Consider the following 25,143-nt stretch of genomic DNA (forward strand, 5'->3'; position numbering starts at 1 on the left):
GGGTGACAACCACTCTATGTGTCTCTCTCACATCAATGTTTCTCACTCTCTCTCCCTCTGGTTCTATTTGAAGATAAATACAAAAATGTCCTTGGGTGAGGATAAAACAAACAAAAATAAAATTGCAAATGCAGTATATTCTTTGTATGCATGCTATTTTTAATTGAATTTATTGGGAAGACATTGGTTCCCAAAACCATATAGGTTTCAAGGGTATTAACTCAATAAAACATCATCTGAACACTGCATCATGGGCCCACCGCCCCAAGCAAAGTCTCTTTCAGTCCCCTCCTCCTCCCTCTCATCCCCCTCCACCTAGCCCCCAACCCCACTTTCCCTCTGGCTATCACCACACTGACGCATGCTATTTTTTATAAAGTCCCTTATTTTAAGTCATTGATATACGACTTCCCTAAAATGCCCAACTTTTTATTTTGGCAGGATTGATTTTTTTTTCCTTCTTTCTTTGTATAGTGAAAGGAGAATTTGTTTTTCTATCTTAGCCCTTTTTAGGAATCTTCTCTGAGCTTCCCGCTGCCCTTGAGCCTCATTCTTTTCCCCTCCCAATGCCTGAGGACGGCACCAACACTTGGTAAAAATTTGGCTCTGGGCAGTATTATGTTGAGTGACAAATGGATGAGGATGGTCGTTTTATTGAAGCATCGGAACCGCATTTAATTTTCCGTGTTGCTTTATTTATTCCCTAACTCTCAGAATAGTGAATTTCGTGGACTCCAGTTGGGTCTGTGGTACTTCAGACGTTTAGTAATAAGAAACATAATCTGCGTTTCCCGTTAGGATACTAGTCTCATTTACATTAAAGGCGGCTTATTCTGAACTGTTTTACACAGTATTTTTCAAAGCCCCCTGAAGAACAAAATTTCCCTTTGCGTTCCGGCATTGCTTCAGCGGCCTCCGGTGACCTCCTGGCTTGGCAACCTGCGCCCCATTCCGCAGGAATCAAGCCTGACCCAGTATGGCCTTGTGCGCGCCGCCTCGCCAGACCCTCTCCTCTTGCCTTTCCCTCCCACCGCCCAGGATAGAGCTTCCATCCGGCCGCCTCAGCCGTCGGCACAGCGACACCATGTCCTCCCCTCCAGCGGCTCCCCAGCGAGCTCGCCGCGCCAGACAGCGGGTAACCGCCGCCTCCGCTGGGGCATCCCGGCTCCATAGGCCTAGCACGCTCCAGACACCTGTCTCTCACTGGTCACCGCTGCTGCCCCTCACCCCGCTGACGCCTCGGCAATTGGCCCCAGGCAGTCCTTCGTCATTCTCGGCCTCTCGTTGAGTCCCGCCTCCGTCGCCGGGTCATTTAAGTTTATCACAAATAAATAAATAAAGGAGGAAATAGAAATGCGTAGAAAGTAAAAGCAGTCGGGAGGGGTGCGAGGGAGTGGGGGGTGGGAAAAAGAGAAGAGGGGCGGAGGCGTAGACAACCAAACCTGATTGTACCTGTGTCGACCAATCACAGCTCACTCCAGTCCAGTCTGACGGGCTCTCTCAACCAATAGCCTCCGACCTCTCGGATCACTGAACAACAAGCTATGACTGACCTCTCCAGACTGGGCGAAGGTGCGGCAGCGGGGGGCGGGGTGGGGAGACTGTCGACCAATTGTCTGTTAACAATCCTCTGAGTGAATTTTCCACGCCCCAATAGCTGTTTGAGATAGCGGATTGGGCTTCTTCTAGCCCAATCGACAGTGGTAGAGATGAGGGAAGAGGAAGATAGGGGCGGGGACGGGGAGGGGAGGAGAAAGAGTGAATGTTGTTTATGGGCGGCAACCTCACGAGGAGCGTCCCATTTCTATAGGACCACTGAAGCTAGGAGTGGCATAAGAATAACCCAATAGTAAGGAAAGACAGAGGGTTCTCGGTGTGAGACGCCCAATGTGGACCTTCTGCCGAAGAAGTAAGGGCGGGGAAGTTTAGGAGTTGAGGAAAGAAGATTAAAGAGCGTGAGGAGGTAACGCCAAAAACTCTAATTTGTTGTTGGGCGGGAGGGAGGGGTGTGTGCGTGCAGAGGGGGGTGAGGCGTCCGCGAGGCGCTTGGAGTCGGGGGCGGCGGGACAGGAAAGGAGGGGAGCGGGATGAGGTTGGTTGGGGGAGCGAGCAGGAGCAGCGAGCCCGCGGGCCGTCGGCCGGCAGAGAGCGCGCGCCCCTGCGCTCCGCCCCGCTCGCGCCTCCTCTCCCCAGGCGCCCCTCCTCGCGTCCGGCATCCACTACGTCCTCATCCGACCCGGCGGGGAGGAAGGGAGCGCGGGAGGGTCTCAGGTTCCAGGAGCGGGCGGGGCGTCCTGCAGCTGGAAACGTGTCTTCTACCTACTTCTTTCTACTCCCTGCGCCTGGAGCTGCCGTTTCCAAGAAGAGGAGCTGGGGGCGACTAGCCTGGGCTCGGGAGCTGCTAAAAGCGTCCGCTTGTCTTCCGTCCCCCTCCCTCCTGACCCTCCCCTGCTTGCCTTGGCTTCGCGGTCTCTGGAGCGTCTTCAGAGAATTGGGGGGCGGGAGATGTCCTGGCTCCAGAGCCGCTGGACGCCCCCCCATCCCCGACCTTGGATCTACTGGCTCCCGCCTGCTTCGCTGCTACGACTAGAGAGGAGGGGGTTTGGGAAAGGAAGACACACCTTTCCTTCTTTCTCTCCTTTGGGCTCCTTTGCAAACATCAAAAAATGTTGTTTCTTTTCAATAGCTGAGATAAAAAAGGTTGGAAGCTTTTTGAAAGTTGAAAAGAAACGCACTCTTTGTTACATTGTTTAATGCATTACTATCTGTGTGGCTATCTGGTCCTCTTCCCCACCCACCCCATGCCCGCTACCTCTCCGAAGCTGTTATCTGCTGAGAAGGAAGGAGACAGGAATTTTCCAAAAGTTCTATTGATAAACACACTTGCACAACATATGCTAGGCACACACATAAACTATAAACATTAGCTAACAACACAATATGGCGCGCAGCTACACTACCTAGTGCTGTTATCCGCTGATCTCTAACACTGAACCCAGTTGAATGGGGTCAGTAGTAGGATGATAGTTATCCAATTAATCCGAATGAAACCGGAAATGATTTGGCCGCCAGCGGCTTAAGTAGTGTCCGCAGAATCAGCTAAATTGAACATGGTAACTTTCTAGACGTGTGAAAATTGTCTTATTTACCGTTAAAAATACCAAAATGTTGCTAAAGGCGAGTTTTCTCACTTCGTGGTCATGTCTGTGTAAATTTCAGCTAATAAAATTAGCAGAGGCCAGTCTTTGTTCCAATATTTTCAAGTGAACTCAAATCTGAAGTACTATAGTAACTTGCTGCTTTTGAAAATTGTGAAACCTAAATTATAATGACCATTTTGTAAATAAATTTTATAGCTGTAAACACTATTTAAATAACTTATTAACACACTCATAACTCTTTACTGTCCTACCTGTTGCTCCTAATCCCAAGTACCCTTTGCTATCACCTGGAAATAATTAAAATGCACCCTTCCTCCCTCCCTCCCTCCACCCACCCTACACATGTAAATTTGACCACTTCAGATTTGGCTACGTTATGCATTTATGCTTTACAACTAGGTGTTTATATGTTTCTAGGAAAAGAACAAAAGCCCCAAAAACAATTTACATAGATTTTTCGTCCCTGTTATTTTTACTCAGACTATATCAAAGTTGTTCATGCACACATAGTGCATGGGTGTCATTGTGTCCTCTCTGGACTAGTCTTCTCTCAAGAAAGCTTTTGGAATTGTCCTTGAAGGATTGCTGATATTACTCATGGTTCAGTGCTCAAGATTCAGTTCCTAAAACTGGAGTTGTGAGTTCCATTGGGCTCAATTTTGGAAGGCTTTCGGCTTGAGAATACATGGTACTCAAACAGGAGAGAAGAAGAAAAGTGAGTTTTCTAGAAATTTATTAGCTGCTCAGTGAGTCCAGCAGTTGGGTTTTTTTGATTTTGTGATTTCAGATCTCACAGACCAGTGGAATAAAGGCCTTTTGCATATGAAGATCAGGTGACAAGTAAACTGGCTACCAGCCTCCAAAGCAATAAACCCTTTCATGGTGAGGTCCTGATTTTAACAGATTAAAGAAAGAAGTTTAAGATTAAAATTGTCAATTTTTATTCATTTTCAGGAAGAAGTCTTTATGCTTACCTGTATAGTCCAGTTAAGATGCCAGTATTTTGAGATTACTACTGCACCAAGAAAATACAGATATAATTCATATGTACACTGACTAGCCATTGAAAGACAATACGAGTTTAAAAGGAATGCTAGCAGAAATAAAAGCTTTCATGTGAGGGTTCTAATGGGGGTGAGTGTGTATGCTTAGAACAACTATTTGATGTGATGCCAGTTTCCTATGTAGTTAGGTCAGAAAGTTTTTGAGACTCACAAACATACAACTACTCTTGCTGTCAGATTAACACAACCTGACTGCTTGGTATAGGAATAAAATCTCAGAAAAAAAGTCTTTTTAAATGAGTTGTTTTTATCTCAGAAGTGACTTTCTTTGACGAAATTGAACTTCCTAGGAAAAAAGAGGCTAGACTGAATAATTAGGTCATTTTAGAAGAGCAATAAAAAAGGTACATCTAAGTTCCTTTAAAGGACCTAACATGTATAAATGAATTACAAATTATTCTGAATATTTTAGAATGAATCGTAAGGAGATACTTCTTTAAAACTTTTGGCACTAAAAAAAGTGGAGCTTGATGAGCTGTGCTTTATTCTCTGAAGTAATCATGTTTTTCAAAAGTGGTTGTTTAGATTCAACAACTTGTTCTAGACACTTGGGAGGTACGGTGAACAAGAGATGAAATTATCTGCATTGTAGAGTTTACATTCTAATGTCATATATACTTTATGTTCTTCAGATTGTTAGGAGGAGAGATTTTAGATGAAACTTTAAAACCTAGCTGTTTTCTCATTTTAGGGAATACATTCTGAAAGAGCTTACAGAGTTTGAGGGGCAGGGAGTTGTTTACCGTTTGCCAATGATAAAGGAAAAGGTTATTTTATTTCTATTTTTACCCTTTATTATTGTCATGAAATGATCTCCATACATTAAAGTAGAGGTTTGATTTATTTTTTCATAATTTTAAGCATGCCTTTGAAATAAAATGTTATATTTTTTGAAGAAAACCTGTGTCTTGAAATTTTCTGTAAAATTCCTATGAAGCTTTTGTTAGGAAATTGTGGTAGAACGTAAGCTAGAATATCCGAAATGTTTTAGTTAGAATGAATTTCATTTAGAAATAGGTCTGAAAATCAAGTACCTAAGTCTTTTCCAGTTGTGGTTTTTGAAGAGAAGATGGAAATTTGTTGTAATTAATTTATAGGTGACATTAAAGAGAGAAAAAAGAGAAAGGCCTGCAAAAAAAAAAAACACACTTTATTATTTAAACCTTTCTTTCAAACTACAAAAGCATTTGATTGGCACTTCTCTGATTTAATAGACCATTTGTAATGCAAAAGGAACATTACAGAAGATTTTAGCATTACTTTAAATCTAGTCATTTAGTCTGTAGGTGTAAAAATCCTAGGTTTCTAACAGAAGGAAACTTGGTGTCTGGTTATGAGTTTATATGATTTAACAGTGACTGTTGCTTCAAGTAGTGGGTGTTTCACCTTTCCAAAACGTAGTTCATAGTTTTCAAATAACAAGTTCTGATTTTTGTCATTTTTCGTTGTCATGGTGAGTCTTATATTGTTAGCCAAATACGACTTGTTTTCTTAAGTAGGATAATTCTTTTTACACAGTCCCTCCACCTCTGGTTTTCCCATCCTCTGCTATAAAGGGCTTATATTTCTGATACCTACATTAGAACTCGGTTTATGCTAATTTTTTAGCATAATCACCTCCTCCAAAGAGAGTACATAGTAATGAATTTCAGAAAACTTTGAAGTTGTCTCTCACTATTTGTATAGAGACCTGCCAGCGTCTGAAAACTATAAACAGGAAGATTTAGGAAGAAAAGCAGAGACTATTAACTAATGGAACATGCTGTTTTATCTGAAATTTTGGTTGATAGAATGTTAAAAATTTAGAACTTTTCCTAATTTTAGTGAGGATGGTTGATGTATATGTGTTTATGCACATGTAAGTATATATTTATATTGAGCAGTTTTTGAATAAAGGCATATTTCATTGCTGGATAAATAATTCCAGTCCTGCCTGTGGTCCTTGACATGGAAGGCATTCAGACTTGCCAGGTGATTTTGTTTAACTCTGTTAATTACCAAAACTTTGCTCTGAGCAAAATGAAACACAAGCTAATTAAATCTTTGTAACTTATAATAATTTTGGATTCAAAGATATTTTGGAATTTTTTTGTTTTAAAAAAAATTTTTTTTTTTTAAATAATTTTTAGAGAGAGGGAGGGAGAGGGAGAGCGAGATGGAAACATCGACGAGAGAGAACATCCATTGGCCCCCTCCTGCATGTCTCCCACTGGGGATTTGGCCCACAACCTGGGCATGTGCCCTGACTGGGAATTGAACCCACGACCTCTTGGTGCATGGGTTGACACTCAACCACTGAGCCACACCAACTGGGCTGGAAGTTTTTTTAAAAGCAAGATTACCAAGCAGCTCATAAAATGAATGAAATCTAAAGTGAAGAGTTCTTAACACCCTGGATTCACATAAGACATTTGAGAGTTTCAAAAAGAGGTATTCATAGGGCAAAAGATAAAATCTTGACATCTGGTCAAATTTTTATGATATTAAAATAAGCATGACTAACTATTAATATTCATATTTTTAGGTAAGTGCAAGTATGTGTACAGTGCATTTTAAGTCAAAATTTGGGGTGTTATTGGCTAGACACAGTCATTTCTTTGCCAGAGATAGGCTGTGTGAGGGCTAACCATCTGTCAAGTGATAGAGACAAAGAAAGGTTTAATATACTAGTCTAAAATTTCCACAAACTTGTTTTGAATTGTATTGTCATTTTGTTTTGGCCTTCATATTATGTGTTGAATCTGCACTGGGTCACTCACCCCACATTGTTTTATGAACAAACTATTCAAGGTCTGGATGAGGTTATTGTCACAGCTGATGTGATCTAAGGACAAGATAAAATATATTTTGATTTTGCTTTCATGTAATAATAAAAAATTCACAAGTGGGCCACCCACTAGCGGTTATACAAATGACTTTCAAGCACACTTATTTTCACCCACCCATTCTGAATTTTGGGTGTCTTAATTCTTGTGCTTTATATATTCAAGCCTTGTATTTCATACCCATTCCTGAGCTGTTTGGTGGTGGGGGGGAAGTAGCAACAGGAATCCAGATTGCCTGTTTTAGGTACAATATGGTGTGATGTGAAATTGAAACAGCAGATTGGTGAGAAACTTTAGTTTCAAACAAATATAAACTAGTTTGTTCAGTGAAGTCATACACAAAACAGTAGTCTCTATTGACAGGGCAACATTTTTTTTCTCTCTCAGTAATTTCCACATCATGAGGTCATTGTTTCTTTGGACCAGCAGTATATTACCAAGGCATCATATAAGAAAAAGAAGCCCTAATATTGCTGATTGTAATGATATACTTAGATATGGCAGGCTGAGAAATTATTTATAGCAGTGCTAATTATATCAATAAAAATAGCAATATTAATGCTGTGAGTGTCAAAATCCATTTCTGACAGTATGAGGTAAACAGAACTATAGTCAAACAAAGCAGCCAGCCTGTCTCTACTGTCAGCTCATGAATATGCACTTCAGGAAAAATATACACACAGTTTAGAGAATTGGGCGTATTAATTTAATCTTTTTCAATTACTTTTGACTTTTTGTTGTTGTCAATCCTTACTTGAGGATACATTTTCCATTGCTTTCTTTTTTTAATTCTCACCTGAGGATATTTTTACATTTATCTTCAGACAGAATGGGAGGGAGGGAGAGAGAGAGAGAAACATCGATGCGAGAGAGTCACATCGATTAGTTGCCACCTGCATGACCCCAACGGGGGCCAGGGACGATCTGCAATCGAGGTATATGCCCTTGGCTGGAATCGAACCCGGGACTCTGGTCCACTGGCTGATGCTTTTACCCCTGAGCCGAACCAGCCAGGGTTTTTTTTCCCCCCTTTTCTTTTTTTTAGAGAGAGTAGAAGAGGAAAGGGGGGGAGAGAGAGAAAGAAACATCGATTTGAGATCCATTGGTTGCCTCCCGCTTGACCCCGACTGGGATGGGGATCAAATTTGCAAACCCATGTACTTGCCCTTCACTGTGATTCAAATCTGCAACCCTCTGGTCCTCGGGCCAACGCTCTAACCACCGAGCCACACTGACCAGGGCTACTTTTGACTTTTTAAAAAATGTTCTTTATTTCTAATTCATATGATATTAAAACATCTTGGATTTTTAGTTTTGAAATTCTTGGTACCTATTTTACTATGATTAGTAAGATTCTAGAGACTTATTTATAGTAAAGTGCATTAACAATTTAAAAAACAATACAATACAAAACAAAAACCATTACCTACCATACATACACACATACCCAATAAATCTCTGGCTTCCCTTAGGCATTAAAAAGTATCCTTTTCCATGGTTTTAATTTTATGGAAATACATATGTTTCTTTGTTGTTTTCATTACTTCTAGTTAGTTTTTTTAATTTTATGATATTTTAAAGTTACTTTCCTAGGAATATAAAATCAAGGTACTAGAAGTCATTGTATTTAAAGGTTTTAACTTAATGGGACAGCATCTAAATTTTTAATTAATCTCTCATATATTATATTTAATTGCACATTGTCAAATTCTTAGATGCAGAGTTTATGCAGAGGAAAGATTATCCTAGGTCTAGTGCCACCACTATCCTAGGTCTAATTGTATAATCTTGGGCATGTCATGTAATCTGTTTGAACCTTTCCCTTAGCTTCATCTTCAGGGTCCTTTTAGCTCTAATAATATGAGTATGTTTCTTTCAACAATTGAATATTTTAGCTTCAGATAATGTTACTGGAAGTGATGTTTAGGGTACTAGGAAGGATTATATGTAAAATATTTGACTTTACTTTTTACTTTTAGTCCTTGATAAAACTTTCTTTTAAATCATATTTCTTTTCAAGTATGTCATAGTAGTATAAGTATAGCTATTTAATATTAAGTATAGGTAATTAATATTAAGTACTTATAACCCCTTATAGTTGGTAATTATAATAAATTTATTAGTTTACATAAGTAAACTTTTTCCCAACTCACCTTCACTCATGAAGAAATATTGGCAATAGACTTTATAAACATGATTGTTTGCATTTCATTCTGTATAAAGCTGATTAACTGGAAAAGGCAGGTAATAACATTAACTCACAGTCATTTTCTAACTCTATAAAATAATATAGTTAGATAAATATATATATTTCTTCAAAGTGAAAAGGTGAACTTGGTTTTTGTGCCTCTCTAAGCAAACAATCAGGAGCCATGTTCATATAGATCTTATAAAATTGGTAATTTTTATTGCAGTTGATCTTTGATCAATATAACATTGTACTCATCTGGGGATAGATTTACATAAGAGGATTGATAAGATAGACAAAGGAGGTTGACTATTTTGATGAAGAATAGTAGAAAGAATCTATTAGAAAAGATTTTACAAGTATTTCACTGTTATATATAGAAACAAATAACTGCACACATTTCGTGTGTAGCTACTTGATAGGTCTTTATTTAAATGTAACATCAAAGTTTTCATTTAAAATTGAAAATAAAAATTCATTCTCCCTTTCTTTTTTTTTTGACTCATATTCCTTTTCCTGGTATGATAGTAGTATGAGGCTCAAAACCATCAGACACTTAACCTATTCACAAATTGAAAGAGCAATCTAGAGAAAGGTATACTATCTCTGGAACCTCCCCCTTCCCTACACCCACCCCCACCTCTAGATGTTCCTGGTATAACATTTTATAAATCACCTCATAGACAGACTATACAGCTAACATATCCAATGTGGGGTGAAGCAAAAGTAGGTTTACAGTTTGAGTACATTAAATAGTTTATTATTGTATTATTACTTATTAATTATTATTTTCCATACGAACAACTGTAAACCAACTTTTACCCAACCCTGTATATTACTCTGGCCTTCTAAATGTTTAACTGATAGAAATGACAAGACTATTTAACTCAACCATTGGACACAAAAGGTTAAGTATGAGTTTTCAGTGTGCACAAATAAAAGAAAAAAAATATTCCAAGTGATATTTAGAAGGGAAGCTGAGTTTAGACTTAGTTAGCTTATACACAGCACATGTATTGGGGAATTAATGTAGATTCTTTTCTAAAGACATTGGTGCCAGAAAAGACTATTAAAAGTACTGATGAGAAACATAGTGAAAAGAAAATAAAGTACATTCTGCCCTTTTACTAAACAATAACAATAGCAAGAGTAGCCAATATTTATTGAGAATTTACTCTGTACCAGGCATTGGTTATATCTACATTTTCTCAGTTAATTCCATAATGCTATGAGACAGGTACTTTTACTATGCCATTTTAAAAGAGATGCTAAGGCTCAGAAAGGTTAAGTAACTTGTTCAAAGTCACACAGCTAGTATATAACAGCTGGGAATTCAAACTCAAGTTCAACTCTAGAGAACCTAAAGCTTTTAATCACCATCCCATCATGCTTCTATTCTGGGACCATTTTCACACAGTGTTTGCCATATTAGTACTGGTAATTTTATTTTAAGAACACTATAGTGGATTTGGTGGAGAAGGGCATAAGTTGAAAGGTGTAAGTGGAAGAAATGGTTGCTTTGGGAGAGTCTGTTTTTAAAATTTAACTCATCAGTCTAGAATAACAAATGCTGAGAATTTGTCTAAAGGTTTTACAGTGGGTGGATTGGGTAGCTGCTGCCTGATTTGGTTCAATGAACAGCAGAGATTGGTAACATTTGTTAAAGCCAACTGAGGAAATCCTGAGTAGGAAGGTCAAAGGAAGCATTAGATTCTGGGAGGACTGGTAAGGTTGAGGTAAAAAAGAACTAAATCTAAAGAGATTAAGTAACTAAGAACTAGGGATTATACAGGAAAAAAGGATGAGGAAGAACAGAAACAAATATATTAAAAACTGTGGCAGATCCTTCAGACTGAAAAGCCCTTATATTTATTTGTTGTTTGTACCCTTACATTTGTTTCAGAAACCAACAGCTGGCTTAAATAGAGTCATTCTAGAACTTGGGATAGATAGACTGTTTTGATTTTGACACAAAAAAAACATGACCATGAATACTAATTTAGAATTAGGCAATAAGTTCAGGTGCATTACAAAGAAATGCAATTTAGTACAAAAACGTATATGGCAAACCTGAGAATAGCTATTATTAAGTACCTACTGTGTGTCACTCAATTATGAAATCACTGATTCTGGGGGAATTTATAAATGGATGTCTGCTGTCCAAGTGTTAAGTATAAGAAAGCTTTTCTTAGGATTTGATTGTTGAAATAAATAGTACCTCAATTTTATTTCATTTCATTACGTAATTTAGCCTTTAATCTCCTCCTCTGCACATTCATAGAGTTTTAAACCAGGCTACACCAGACTTAAGGAGGAATAGAGTCTACTTCTCTTATGTAACTCTAACTTTCCCTTAATTTGTCACTATACTGAAAGAAAGGTTTGTTTTTATGTGATAGGATAAATCCATTTCTATCAGAGTAACAGGTTCAAATCGTCAGCCCAGATAAAGTTAGTTTATGGGAGTTTCGATTATATTTAGGATAGCCAGCATAAGTTAATGGAAAGGGAATTACAGAAACTTTTAAAGTGAGTTTTTATTTCAAGTAATTTTAATGACATCAAACCAAATACAAACTGATATGTATTCCATTTATACATATATATTCACCCCTTCATACAAGGTATTCTAGACTTCAAAAGTTTTTAAGAGGTAATATTCATTGTCTGTGTGTATGTGTGTGTGTGTGTGTGTATGCGCGCACGTGCGTATATATGAGTTGGAGCATCTGAATGGAGTAAAAGGAGAGATGAAAGTGCTGTACCATCACTTTTGTGACTTCATTAGGAAATATGGTGCAATCATTTTATGTGTTTTCAAATGGATACATCACTAAGAAAAATATACTGTGAAGTTGAAAAGGTGATTAGTGATCAGTTTATACATGATACCTTTCCCCTTCAAGTTCATTGTCATTGGAACTCTTTTGTTCTTGTTCTTTTGACATTTTATGGTACCTAGTCTTTTTAACAGCTATATTGCTTGCATCTTACTTTCCTTTATATATCTGACCTTTAGAATATCTTTGAAAATTCATGCTTTCAATAATTGTTCAGGTAAAGAGAACAAGGTAGTACTATGTTCTTTACTATGATTTTGTATTATTTGAGCTGAAAAACAGTATGGGGGAAAATGAACAGAAGTCCAGACCCTTCTGATTCAGATAAGTCTACATTGTAGTCTCAACATTTGTTATAAGTGAATTGCCAAGTGTATAAAAGCCAAAAACAAGTAGTGGTTGTTTTACTGTAATTTTCTTTTATGCATACCTCTGCTGCTGCCTGTTATTTGTGTAATAGTGAATTTCATTATGCAAAATGGGTACATCTGATATAAAGTGTTTTATATGAAGTTTAACTCTTGACTGAAATTCTTTGACATTCATCATTCAGGAAAGGTAACACAGAATTATACTACACTAAACGGCAGTTCCTTAAGGGCAGGTACCACTTTTTATTAATCTTTAAAGCCTTAGTGCTTAGTTAGCATAGTACCTGGCATACTAGAGGGATTCAGTCTTGATCAGGCTCTTTTGTAGTTGTCATAGGAAGATTACTTTGATCTTTGCTTACCAGGCTACCCATTCCCTCATTTTCTTTTGACTGGTTCAAATTTAGCATTGTTATCATTATGACCTATTATAGGCTTTCTCTCTACATTTATTTATTTATTTATTTATTTATTTATTTAATCTCACCCGAGGACATTTTTCCGAAAGAGACACATCAAGTGGCTGCCACCCGCACAACCCGACACAGGGCCGGGGACAAACTGCAACCGAGGTACATGCCCATAGCGGGAACCGCAGGCTGATGCTCTAACAGCTGAGCCAAACTGGCCAGGGGATCTCTGTACTTTTTTAAATCCTGAACATTTTTGCACGTGCTGATGATCCTTTCTCTTTTTACTTAATGAAATTTTACCATGGCAGAAGTTCCAATAAAAGATTATGTTTACCATGATTCATAAAAGAAATATATCTGGTATCATCCATCAGCAGTAAAGCAAATCTACTACAATCAATTCAGGATATTGTGTTGAATAGAGTACACTGAATTACATTACCTTGTGATTCAAGAATGAAACCCAAATTTCATATCCTATATGATTCCTATCTGGTTAGTAGGACAAACAACCCATAGTGTCTTTTACACTTAGTAAATTGCAATTGAGATTTGGAACATTCTGTATTGTCTTTCTAATTCTTAAACAATAAAGTTCATAAATTTTTACACAACTAAAAAACAGAGTTTCAGCTTATTTTAACTTATCTAAGTTGTTTAGAGGTCTAGTCCAGTGAAACACTTTAATGTTAGGTGATATTATATCCTTTGCTTGTCTGGAAAGTGAAAAAGGTAATTGGGCTATGAACAACATGGAGGGTAATGTCATATACCACTATGTAGAATGCATGTTTAATTCCTATATAATGGCTGGCATGCTTTTTCATATTTACAAGACTCAATAGTTAGACATTGGGAAACATACATGATTGGCCAAGGTCATAATTTGTCTTTCTACTAGCTGAAACTACAGCAAATTGATTTGAAGTTGTTTCCAAAACAAAAGATAATTATGTCCTGGAATAATTAAAACTGGGATTGCATTGAAGCTTACTACAAGTGATTAATAGCTGTAGTATATTTTGGGATCTGTATCTAAGAGCATAAAGAGAACGTATTATCATTTTCATATATTCAGGAATATGTTTTCTGAGAAAAGTATTGATTCTTGGTAATAATTATAACGAAGTCCCAGACACATTGCAGACTCATATACCTCCCTCCCTCAACATTTTTAAAATTAAGGCATCTGAAAACAAGGTGACCTATGTATGGCTATCTTCCCCTTCATTTTCCATTTATGGCTGCCTTTCTGAATCAACTGTCATGACACCTTGGGCAGAAAAACACTGCTTTGAAACTTTTCTGCCTTCAGTTGAGCAAGCAACTAGAGAACAGTACTAGAGTTGAGAGATAAAGATCAGAAAACAAGACACTGGAAAGAACAGCTTGGGTTTTAGAGGGCCTTGAACCACTGTGGGAGAAGATCAGTGTTCACCTACTTTAAGTATCCAAGTCTCTCCTCAGCTAGCTAAAAAGCTAAAGTAGCTGAATATGCTGGCTGAGTTTTCTGTCTCTGAGGTTGTAGAGAAGTAATGAGAGAGGACAACAGATTTTCCCCCCTCATGCCTTGGAAGGGAACCGATAGACTGTCTACCTGTTCTTTTCACTAGTGTGATACTTCTGTCATTTAGGATGCTTCAACACCAGACCTGACCTCCAGTAAGTTGTCATTGAAAAAATAACAGTCCATTGAAGGGGACTAAGTCGTTGGGGGAGAGAGGAGGATCCGTTAGGAAAATCTGAATAGACACTCCAAGCAACTAGGGTTATTAGCAAAAATAAATGAAACCTCGATTTGAAAAAAAAAAAAGCATTTGAGGAAATTCAAATACAGAACAAAAAGAATTTAGGTACTAAGAAAACTATCTCAGCTGAACAACTCAGTGGAAAAATCAAAGGAGAGCATATTGCTGTTGAAATATGAATCTGAACTGAAAGAATAAGTGCAAGAAATATATCAAAGCACATAGAACAAAGACAAAACATGATGAAAATCTTGCATAAAAAGGATGAGTCCTAGAGGATGGATTAGAAGTCAAAACGTGTGAATAATAGGAGTTATAGAGGGATAAATAAAAACAAAAAGGAGAGGTATAATTAAATAATAGAAGAAAATTTCCGTGAGATAAAAAAAGATCAAAGTCTGTGAATTGAAAGTGTTTACTGATTTATACATTTTAGGCCAAATAAACTTTTCTACAAGTTTGAGATCAGATCAAACTCTGGGTCATACCCATGTAAGGGCTGACATGCAGCTGATATCTTTTGATAAAACTTAAATGGCATATTTCAGTTTGCTCAATGTTTATTCTATTTGGTTCGTACCTTCTGTGTCAGTTGTTAAAAAATTTTAATACTACCCTGTTGATGTTACAAATTAATTATAACAAAAATTATATACGAATTGAAGACTTGCATGCAGAAGTTGCTTAATAAATACTTGATGATTTGACATAATAAGTTTGAGGTTCTGTAATGATTTTGACAAAATAGCAATATAGAAATGAAAACATTTAAGAATATTTAACTAGAAGTTGGCATATGATACAATTTTAGACTAATCCCTTGACTTCTGTGTCTCAGAATCTTAATCTTTAAAAGAGTATATTTTTAACACTTGTTCACACAATTCTTTGGAAGGTCAAGTGAAATAAATGTCTAAGTGCTTTGAAAAACACAATGCTTTGTGCAGAGAATGATGATGATGAAAATCTGAAGGCAGTCATATTTTATACTTAATGATCATTTATTATATATATATATTTTAAGTTGCATGTTTGATGTTAAGCCTCTTCACATGTAATAATTGAACATATTACTGATGAAGGTATCAAAAAGCTTCAGAAAGACAGTGGGATCCATGGAAGGTATGAATAAATTTAATTACTTAAAATCCAAGATGAGTCTGTAGAATTTATTTATTTTCGTGGTCATTGAGGGAAATTCTTTATTCAGATATATCTCCTGATGACTTCTTATTCTAGTATAGAAATATTAATGTTTTATGTGAAATCTGGGCTTTTATCACAGCTGGATAAAATGATAATGTTGAATTTTGTTTTGACTTACTAAATGGCCTTGGACAGTGAAGCACAGCTGTGTAATCTGTTGTTATATTTCATTAAAAATACTCCCTGTAATTTGTAGCTACAGTTAATAGAGACTGTAGCAATGAATACTTTAACAAAATCTTTATTGTCTTTTAGTAACCAGACACCAAATTTGCCATTGGGTAATTTGGGAGGGTGGGTGGGGTGCAACTATCAGGAAATAAGTACATTATGATTTATTGGTAAAAAAACAGTAGAAAAGAGTAAAAACTTTTACATTCTTTTATTATGGAAACATAGGTATAATCTTCATATTCTAAAGTCTTTACTATATTATTTAAATGTCTAGATTTTGGTTTGGAAAAAATGGAATGGATGAATGTGTTTCTCTAAGTGTAAATAAATTATTATATCTGACTCTAAGAATACATCCTCATTTTATTTATTTACTTTATTTTATTATTTAAAAAAATTTTTAATTTATTTTAGAGAGAGAGAGGAAGGGAGAGGGAGTTAGAGAGAGAGAAACATCAATGAGAGAGATTATCAATTGGCCGCCTCCTGCATGCCCCTTACTGGGGATTTGGCCCACAACCTTGGTATGTGACCTGACCAGGAATCAAACTGGGGACCTCTCCGTGCATGGGTCAATGCCCAACCACTGAGCCACATCGGTTGGGCTATTTTTTTGGGGGGGGGGGGGGTTTACTTTCTTCATAAATATTCATAAGTAGTAAATACTTCACTAGTCTAATTTTCTTCAGTTTTTCTACCATTCCTCCAGTAATGGAGACAATATTATAAAGAAAGTTGAAAAGAAAAATCTTAAAAGAAATAATTTCCCTTTGCATTTCTTTTTTGGTACGTGCCCCTAGTGGGAAACGAACCCGGGACTCTCTGGTCTGCAGGCCGACGCTCCAACCGCTGAGTCAAACTGGCCAGAGCAACTCTTTACTCTTTTTAAAAAAAACATGTTTTAATTGATTTTTATAGAGAGAGAGGAAGGGAGAGGGAGAGAGAGAAACATCGATGTGAGAAAGAAACATTGATGGGCTACCTCTTGCATGTTCCCTACTGGGGATCGAGGCTGAAACCTGGGCATGTGTCCTGACCAGGAATCAAACCTGGACCTTTCAGTCCATGGGACGTCACTCATTCCACACTGGCTGGGCTATCTATCTCTTCACTCTTGCTTAGCAATACTGGTGTTACTAGAACAGTAGAAGGACTTTTCAGAATACCTGTCTGCATTCTTGGATGTATGTGTCATTGCCAGTCATCTTTTAATTCTGTTTTTTTTCTGCCCCTTTTCAAGAAAATTTCTACTCACAAATGATTGCTCTACCAAATGGAAGTTGCAGTTTGATAGAGAACAGCAGGGACATCTTCAAGTAATCTCTTTATTCTGATCCTCAAGAAACTTAAGTGATCTTCCCTTAATTCTTAATATTCTTTAAGTTTCTTATAACTCAGGAAGAGTTTCTTTCACTTCAAAGTAAACCCTGAATCCCAGAATCTTTTATCAGTATTTTCCGCTTCACTTTGGAATGGGCTGAAACCAAATCATAATTCTTAACACTAATGAACTTCCCAAAATAATGGCACCAATCATCCCATTCAGTGGTGAGGACAGTTTATTTATCCTCAAGTCTGAATTTCTTTAGTAACGGATGCTCAGACCATGGTTTTATTTTTTTCTGCTTAGTTTTTTCTTTTTTCAAACTAAGTTTTAATTTGACTGAATAAAAATGTTTACTTTTTCCATTCACTATCCTCTTTTATTTCATTCTTCATTCATTTGTTATTTTTAATAAAAACCATGATTAAGATTGTATATGTGACATGGTGTCAGGTCTCACATTATATTTGGCTTTAGCTGGTGGGAACCTCTCTCACTCATTTGATCTTTTATCTTTTTAGACGTCCAGAGCTTGTATAGTGGTATATTTGTCAGAGAATTGACAAGTATTCTGCTTAATATTTCTGGTAAAGACAGTCTTTAACAATTTAATCTGCCTCCATTCTTAATCCTTTGTGTTATCTAGAATACTTACTTCTTTTGTTACCTGTTCTCTGTGTCTACTTTGATTTTTAAAATAAAAATATATAATCAGATAGTAAATAATTATATGTTTTATTTATAACTCATATTAAAACATATTCAACTATTAAGCTCCTATTATAGGTATTATTTGTTAAATTATGTGAAAAGCAAAGTTAAGAAAGAAGTTTCTATAGGATGGAATGAAAATAGATGACCACAAAAATATTAAGATATGGTGACAAAGAGCTGATTTATGAGACTCCAACTATTTCTGCTGAATAAAGCTGTCTTAAGAGGATGTAGAATTAAGAAAGTAGAGGAAAGAACTTTCACTGACCTGGAGTGGATGCAATAGGGAAAACTGTATGATGACACAGTACACAGAACTAGTTTGTGATGGATCATTTGGAAAGGAGCAGGAGTTAGAAATTTATGGAAAATCCTGCATGTTTTTCATAGTAATGGGAGTTTTGAGGTACATTATTAGACCTTGACTTTTTTTTTTAATCCTCACCTGAGGAATTTTTTTTTTTTTTTTAAGGGAGAGAGAGGAAGGAGGGAGAGAAACATTGATGTGAGAGAGAAATATCAATCAATTGCCTCTCCTGTGCACCCTGACCGCAGATCAAACACACAACATAGGTATGTGCCCTCACCTGGAATTGAATCCACAACCTTTTGGTGTATAGGATGATGCTCTAAGCAACTGAGCCACCTGGCCAGGGCAACCCTGATTCTTTAATTGATTCATTTTTGCCTCAAGAGTGGATATTTGATATTGGAAATTAGTGCATAGAGAAGGCAGAACTTAAAATGGGATATACCCTACAAGGTTTAGGAATATATTAGAATGTATAGCAATTGTAGGAATGTGTGGTCAGAAAAAACAAAGAATAGGATGTGTGTAGATGGTCTCTATAGACACTCATTGGAAAAGCAAGAGATTAGACTGTGTGGAGAAGCAGAACACATAAAGGCATTATGGGGTTGTGGCATCTTTTGAATGAATTAAAACCTGTGGAGAACAGGGCTGTCTTCAGAGGTATAAGGTTGTACAGAGATATAATTTGAGTTGATTTACATGCAACATAGGAAGGAATATTTTTGAATGAGGACATTTTGTTTTCACATGTAAGGGAGAACCGAGAGCAAGAGACAGCTAGCTATATGCTAACATTTTGCTAAGGAAAATACAGGAAAGAATTAGACAATCTTTGTTCTTTGGATTTGCAATCTAAATGGATAGCCCCTTAATACAGACAACAATGTGAAGGCTGTGTGTGGGGGAAGGGGCTGGGTGGAGCTGGGCGAAGGGGGGGAATGAGGGACATCTGTATTAGTGTCAACAATAAAAAAGAAGTCAACTTGGAGGGCCCAGATTTGAGAAAAAGAACATTTGTCTTGATATTTAGATTCATTCTTTAAAACTTTAGTTGGACCTTCTGATTTAAAATAAATGTTTTCTTTATTTTAGAGAGAGAGGAAAGGAGAGAAAGAGAGATGGAAACATCATGAGAGAGAACATCGATTGGCTGCCTCCTGCATACCCCACACTGGGGATTTGACCCACAACCTGAGCATGTGCCCTGACCAGGAATCGAACCGGGGACCTCTTGGTGCATGGGTCGATGATCAACTACTGAGCCACACCAGCCGGGCATGATTGATTGATTGATTAATTGATTGATTGATTGATTAATTGATTGATTGATAGATTGATTTTTAAAACCTCACCCGAGGACATTTTTCCATTGATTTTTCAGACATAATGGGAAGGAGGGAGAGAGATAGAGATATTGATGTGAGAGAGACACAAGGACTGGTTGCCTCCTACACGACTCCAACCAGGGCTAGGGATCGAACTGCAACCAAGGTATGTACCCTTGACTGGAATTGAACCTGTGACCCTTTGGTCCGTGGGCCACAATCTAACCACTGAGCCAAACTGGCCAGGGCGGGCATGGTTTTTTAATTTAAACTCCCCTCTCCACATCATCTCTCATCTCTACCTAATTTTTGCCTTTTGCTTTATGATTAAAATTGAGACAGTTCAACATAACATTGTTCACATGTTCTTTTCAATGAAGATGTTTTAAATATGCTTACATTTGTGACATGACCAGCTTCTAATAGTCTCTACCTTCAATATTTAGACAGGAAACAAAAATGAGATTCTAAATAATCAGAAGAATTCTCTCAGGTCTAGGAATAATGTAGTTCCATTAAGATCATAAGACCAGTGGACTTGACAAAGTCACTTTATTTCTAATTTAAAAATTCAAAATAAAAAAATGGGAAAACTTTCTTTACATGAGACTCAATGGGAAATAAGCTATTTATACTGTTAAAATAAACTTTGAGCTGTAAAAATAAACTTAGACTTGGTGATATTGAAATTTTGTAATTAGTGCAAACTGTTCTTTCTTTTTTTTTAAACTTATCTTTATTGTTGAATGTATTACAGATGTTTCTCATTTTTCCCCATTGACCCCCTTCTCCCCACTCCCGCCCCCCTCCTGCCTTTCCCCACACTGTTGTCTGTGTCCATTGGTTATGCATATGTACATATAGGTTCTTTGGTTTATTTCTTCCCACCCCCTAACCCCTTTCCCTTTGAGATTTGTCAGTCAAGCAACCAATTTGTACTTCTTAATTCCTCCACCTTTTTTACCCATTCCCCCAACCCCCCTCCAATCTGGCAGGCAACAAAATATTCTCTGTATCTATGAGAATGTTTCTGTTCGTTTTGTTTGTAGATTCAATTGTCGATAGATATGTATTTATTGCCATTTTGTTCATGTTTTTATCTTTTTCTTCAAAAAGACCCTTCAACATTTCATATAATAATGGTTTGGTGGTGATGAACTCCTTTAGCTTTTTCTTATCTGGGAAACTCTTTATATGGCCATCAATTCTAAATGACAGCTTTGCAGGATAGAGTAATCTTGGTTGTAGGTTCTTGCTTTTCATCAATCTGAATATTTCTTGCCATTCCCTTCTGGCTTGCAAAGTTTCTCTTGAGAAATCAGCTAACAGCCTTATGGGAACTCCCTTGTAGGTATCTAACTGCCTTTCTCTTGCTGCTTTTAAGATTCTCTCTTTGTCTTGACCTTTTGCATTTTGATGATGATGTGTCTTGGTGTTGGCCTCTTGGGGTTCATCTTATTTGGGACTCTCTGTGCTTCCTGGACTTGTATGTCTGTTTCCTTCACCAAGTTAGGAAAGTTTTCTGCCATTATTGTTTCAAACAGGTTTTCAATTTCTTGTTCTCTCTCTTCTCCTTCTGGCACTCCCAAGATGCGAATGTTGGCAGGCTTGAAGTTGTCCCAGAGGCTCCTTACATTATCCTCATTTTTTTGGATTCTTTTTTCTTTTTGTTGTTCTGATTGGGTGTTTTTTGCTTCCTTATATTCCAAATCGATGGTTTGCTTTTTGGCTTTACCTACTCTACTATTGAATCTGTGTAAATTATTCTTTATTTCAGTTAGTTCCTCCTTCATTTCTGACTGTGCATCCTTCATTTCTGACTAGTCCTTTTTTATGCTCTCGAGGCCCTCACTAAGTTCATTGAGCATCCTTATAAGCAGTATTTTGAACTCAGCATGTGTTAGGTTGCTTATCTCCATTTTGCTTAGTTCTTTTATTGGGGTTTTGTTCCGTTCTTTCATTTGGGACCTGTTTCTTTGTCTCCTCATTTTGGCTGCCTCCCTGTGTTTGTTTCTATGTATTAACGAGAGGTATGGGGCTATCTGAGACCAGATGCTGCTTGTTTGAAAGAATTTAGGAAAACCTGAAGCAGGATCCAAGACAGGCCAATCCTATGGTTAAGCAACTGGCAACAGCTTGGGTGGGCCTGAAAGTTGGGTGGGGCAAGGCTTCTGCTAATCACCAGGGAGGGGCAAACAATGTGAACCAAGTTGCTGGAGTCTCAGATATGGCGGCTATCTGCCGCCCCAGGGAAGGGCTCACCAAAGGAACAAAGGCCTCTGACAGCAAATCTGTCCAGGAAACAGCTGCCTCTCCAGCCCTTGCTCCAATGCCAAATAACTCAGTTCTTCCCTGTATGTCTCTGGTGCCTTTCAAGCTGTCTCTCCCATGTTGGAGCCTGGAGGGTGTGAGTCGGAGTAAGTCCGAGAGTGGACCCTTTAAGAGGAGCTGCTTAGGACTCCAGCAGCCTCAGCCTCCCTGAGCCTCAGTTGCCATTGGTTTTACAGCCAGAAGTGATGGGGATTTCTCTTCCTGGCACTGGAACCCTGAGCTGGGTGCCTGGTGTGGGACGGGGACCCCTCAGTCCTCAGGGAGGACCTTCCCAGCTGAGGTATCCTCCTCATTTTTATCCGCCACATATGGGTGTGGGACCAACCCACATGGGTGTCACACCCCCACCCCTCCTATCAGTCTCGATGCCTCCGCTTCTTTAATTTCGTAGTTGTAAGACTTTCATTCAGCCTGATTTCAGGTGGTTTTGAATGATGGTTGTTCTGTAGTTTAGTTGTAACTTTGATGTGGTTGTGGGAGGACACACGATACCGCGTTTACCTACGCTGCCATCTTGACCGGAAGTCCAGACTGTTCTTTCTTTAGGTGCTTATTGGATTATGTTTGGTTGGTGACTATGTGAATTTAAAGATGATGAAAGTAATCCTAATGTTCCTCAAACATAAGCCAATCTTTAGAAACTAGAACCTCAATGAAACTTTATAGTTTTTCTTGTCTCACTTCTTTGTGTTAAACCAAGAAAGTTGGAATATGGTGACTATTCTTTAAAATGTCTTCATTTACCATAGACAGTAGTTCTGTTTGTCAAATAACATATCTAGGCTATGCCTCTAGCAGACTTTCACTTTATTATTCCTAACTCTTGTATTTGTTTGCCTAGCAATGTAGAATCTTTCTGGTTCAAGTATCAATGGATAACAGACTGAAAATATTGCTTCCATCCTTTCTTTTTCCTTTTCCCAAAGATGGTTATCTTCTTCATCTTAAATGAGCTCAGTCATCCAGAAAAAAAAGGTGGTGGTAGCAACAGGTAAAATATGAAAAGTAAAATGTTGTGAATTATTGAAATTGGATAATGGCTACAATATAATACACTCATTATATAGTATTTATATATGCTTAAAAATCTTCATAATAAAATGATTTTTAAATTGCCATCAGAAAAATGAAATAAAATAAATTAGCCCAACCAACAGATGGATTTATTGCCCAGTTATAAGTAGATATGAGTTCAGGGACTTTCAGGGCACACAGACTATAAAATTGACCTTATCTCAACAGGTTATAATTTTGTGTCATTTAGTGCTTTATGTTATTTTATGTTACTTAGTCCAGGCTTTAAAGCACTTTGAATTATTACCTCAAAGGCAAAAGCTCAGGTCTGAAACTACCATGCAGGGAAGCCTGTCCTCACTTTCATCCCTTTTCAAATCTCTTTCTCTTTTGGTTAAAGCCATTTTGAAATTGTAGGCATTCCTTGCAGTACTGGCTAGAATACTTGATTCTGACTCAAAGATACTCTATTTTGTCACCTTTTTCTTTTTTCCAGTGTACTTACAGCCTGGAATCAAATATGTTCTATTGCGACAATCTGTTATAGTAGAAAGAGCACTGGATTGGGAGTGATGAGTTTTCAGTCCCAGCTTTCCTGTGAACTAGCTTGATGACTCTGTACAAGTATTTCACTTCTTAAAACCTTCTAATCTGAAATTCTCTTCAATTTCTCATTTGGGGATCTTAACCATTCAAAGCTATATATTAAAAAAAACAAACACACACATTTCCTAGATTAAGGCACTATAAGACTTTGTCATTTGCCCCCGTTTGACTTAAATGCATCCTAAGCTAAGGGTCTCATCACCCTCAAGTTTTGACCTTGTATGTTTGCATTCCCTAAACAGCTCCTACTTACTTTTTTTTTTTTTAACCTCCCCCAAGGACATTTTTTTCTATTTTTTGTTCAGATAGAGGGGGAGGGAGAGAGGGGAAGAAAGAGAGAGAGGGAGAGAGATAGAGATAGAGAGAGAAACATTGACGTAAAAGGGACACATCGAGTGGCTGCCACCCGCACGACGAACCAGGGTCGGGGACAAACTGCAACCGAGGTACATGCCCTTAGTGGGAACCAAACCCAGGTCTCTCTGGACCACAGGCCGATGCTCTAACTGCTGAGCCAAACTGGCCAGGGCCCTACTTACTTTTTTAAATTGAATTTTTTCAAATAAGTTATTATTAAGAACTATTTTAGATTTCCAAAAAATTGAGAACATAGTACAGACAGTTTTCGAATATCACACACCCAGTTTTTGTTATTAATATTTTATATTAGTATGGTATATTTGTCACAATTAATGAACCAGTATTAACATATTAACCAAAGTCCATGGTTTATTCAGATTTCCTTAGTTTCCCCCTAATGTCTTATGTTCTATGATCCCATCCAGGATACTAAATTTTATTTCAAGAGTATATTTCTGGAGCAGTTTCAGGTTTACAATAAAATTGAGAAGAAAGTACAGAGATTTTCCCTATACCCCTACCCTCATATGCATAGCCTCCCCTATTATCAACATCACTGGCCAGAATAGTACATTTTCCCCCAATGATGAAGTTACATTAATCATAAATACCCAAAGTCCATTTTTTGTCTTAGGATTCACTTTTGATGTTGTACATTCTATGGGTTTGGACAGATGTACAATGTCATATATCTAGCATTATAATATCACAGAGAATATTTTTGTTGCCCTAAAGTCGTCTGTGCTCTGTCTCTGTTCATTTTTGCCCCCTCTCCACCTGTGGAAACCACTGCCTTTTTTGCTATCTCCATAATTTTGCCTTTTTTAGATTATTTGGTTGGAATTATACAGTATATAACTTTTTCAGTATATAACTTATTTTATTCACTTAGTAATATGCATTTAAGTTCCTTCCATGTCTTTCCATGGCTTGATTGCTCATTTCTTTTTGGCACTGACTCATATTCTGTTGTCTGAGCATACCACCTATTCATTTACCTACTAAACGACATCCCGGTTGCTTCCAAGTTTTGGCAATTATGAGTAAAACTTCTATAAATATCCTTGTGCAGATTTTTTTGTGGACCTAAATTTTCAACTCCTTTGGGAAAATACCAAGGAGTATGACTGTTGGATTGTATGGTAAAGGTATGTTTAGTTTTATAA

The 25,143-nt window shown here is 37.5% G+C and overlaps 1 protein-coding gene across 1 annotated transcript in view; it reads left to right on the forward strand.

The window, feature by feature from the left end:
* Positions 1-1,850: 1,850 nt before the first annotated feature.
* Positions 1,851-25,143, forward strand: part of ZBTB20 (zinc finger and BTB domain containing 20) — an 811,826-nt gene continuing 788,533 nt past the window's right edge. The window contains exons 1-2 of the mRNA XM_036243711.1: positions 1,851-1,963; positions 3,949-4,043. The gene's annotated coding sequence lies outside the window, so the exon portion shown is untranslated. The remainder of the gene's footprint in view (positions 1,964-3,948; positions 4,044-25,143) is intronic.

The sequence above is a fragment of the Molossus molossus genome, unplaced genomic scaffold, assembly GCF_014108415.1.
Source record: "Molossus molossus isolate mMolMol1 unplaced genomic scaffold, mMolMol1.p scaffold_m16_p_5, whole genome shotgun sequence".
In the NCBI taxonomy this organism is placed as follows: Eukaryota; Metazoa; Chordata; class Mammalia; order Chiroptera; family Molossidae; genus Molossus; species Molossus molossus.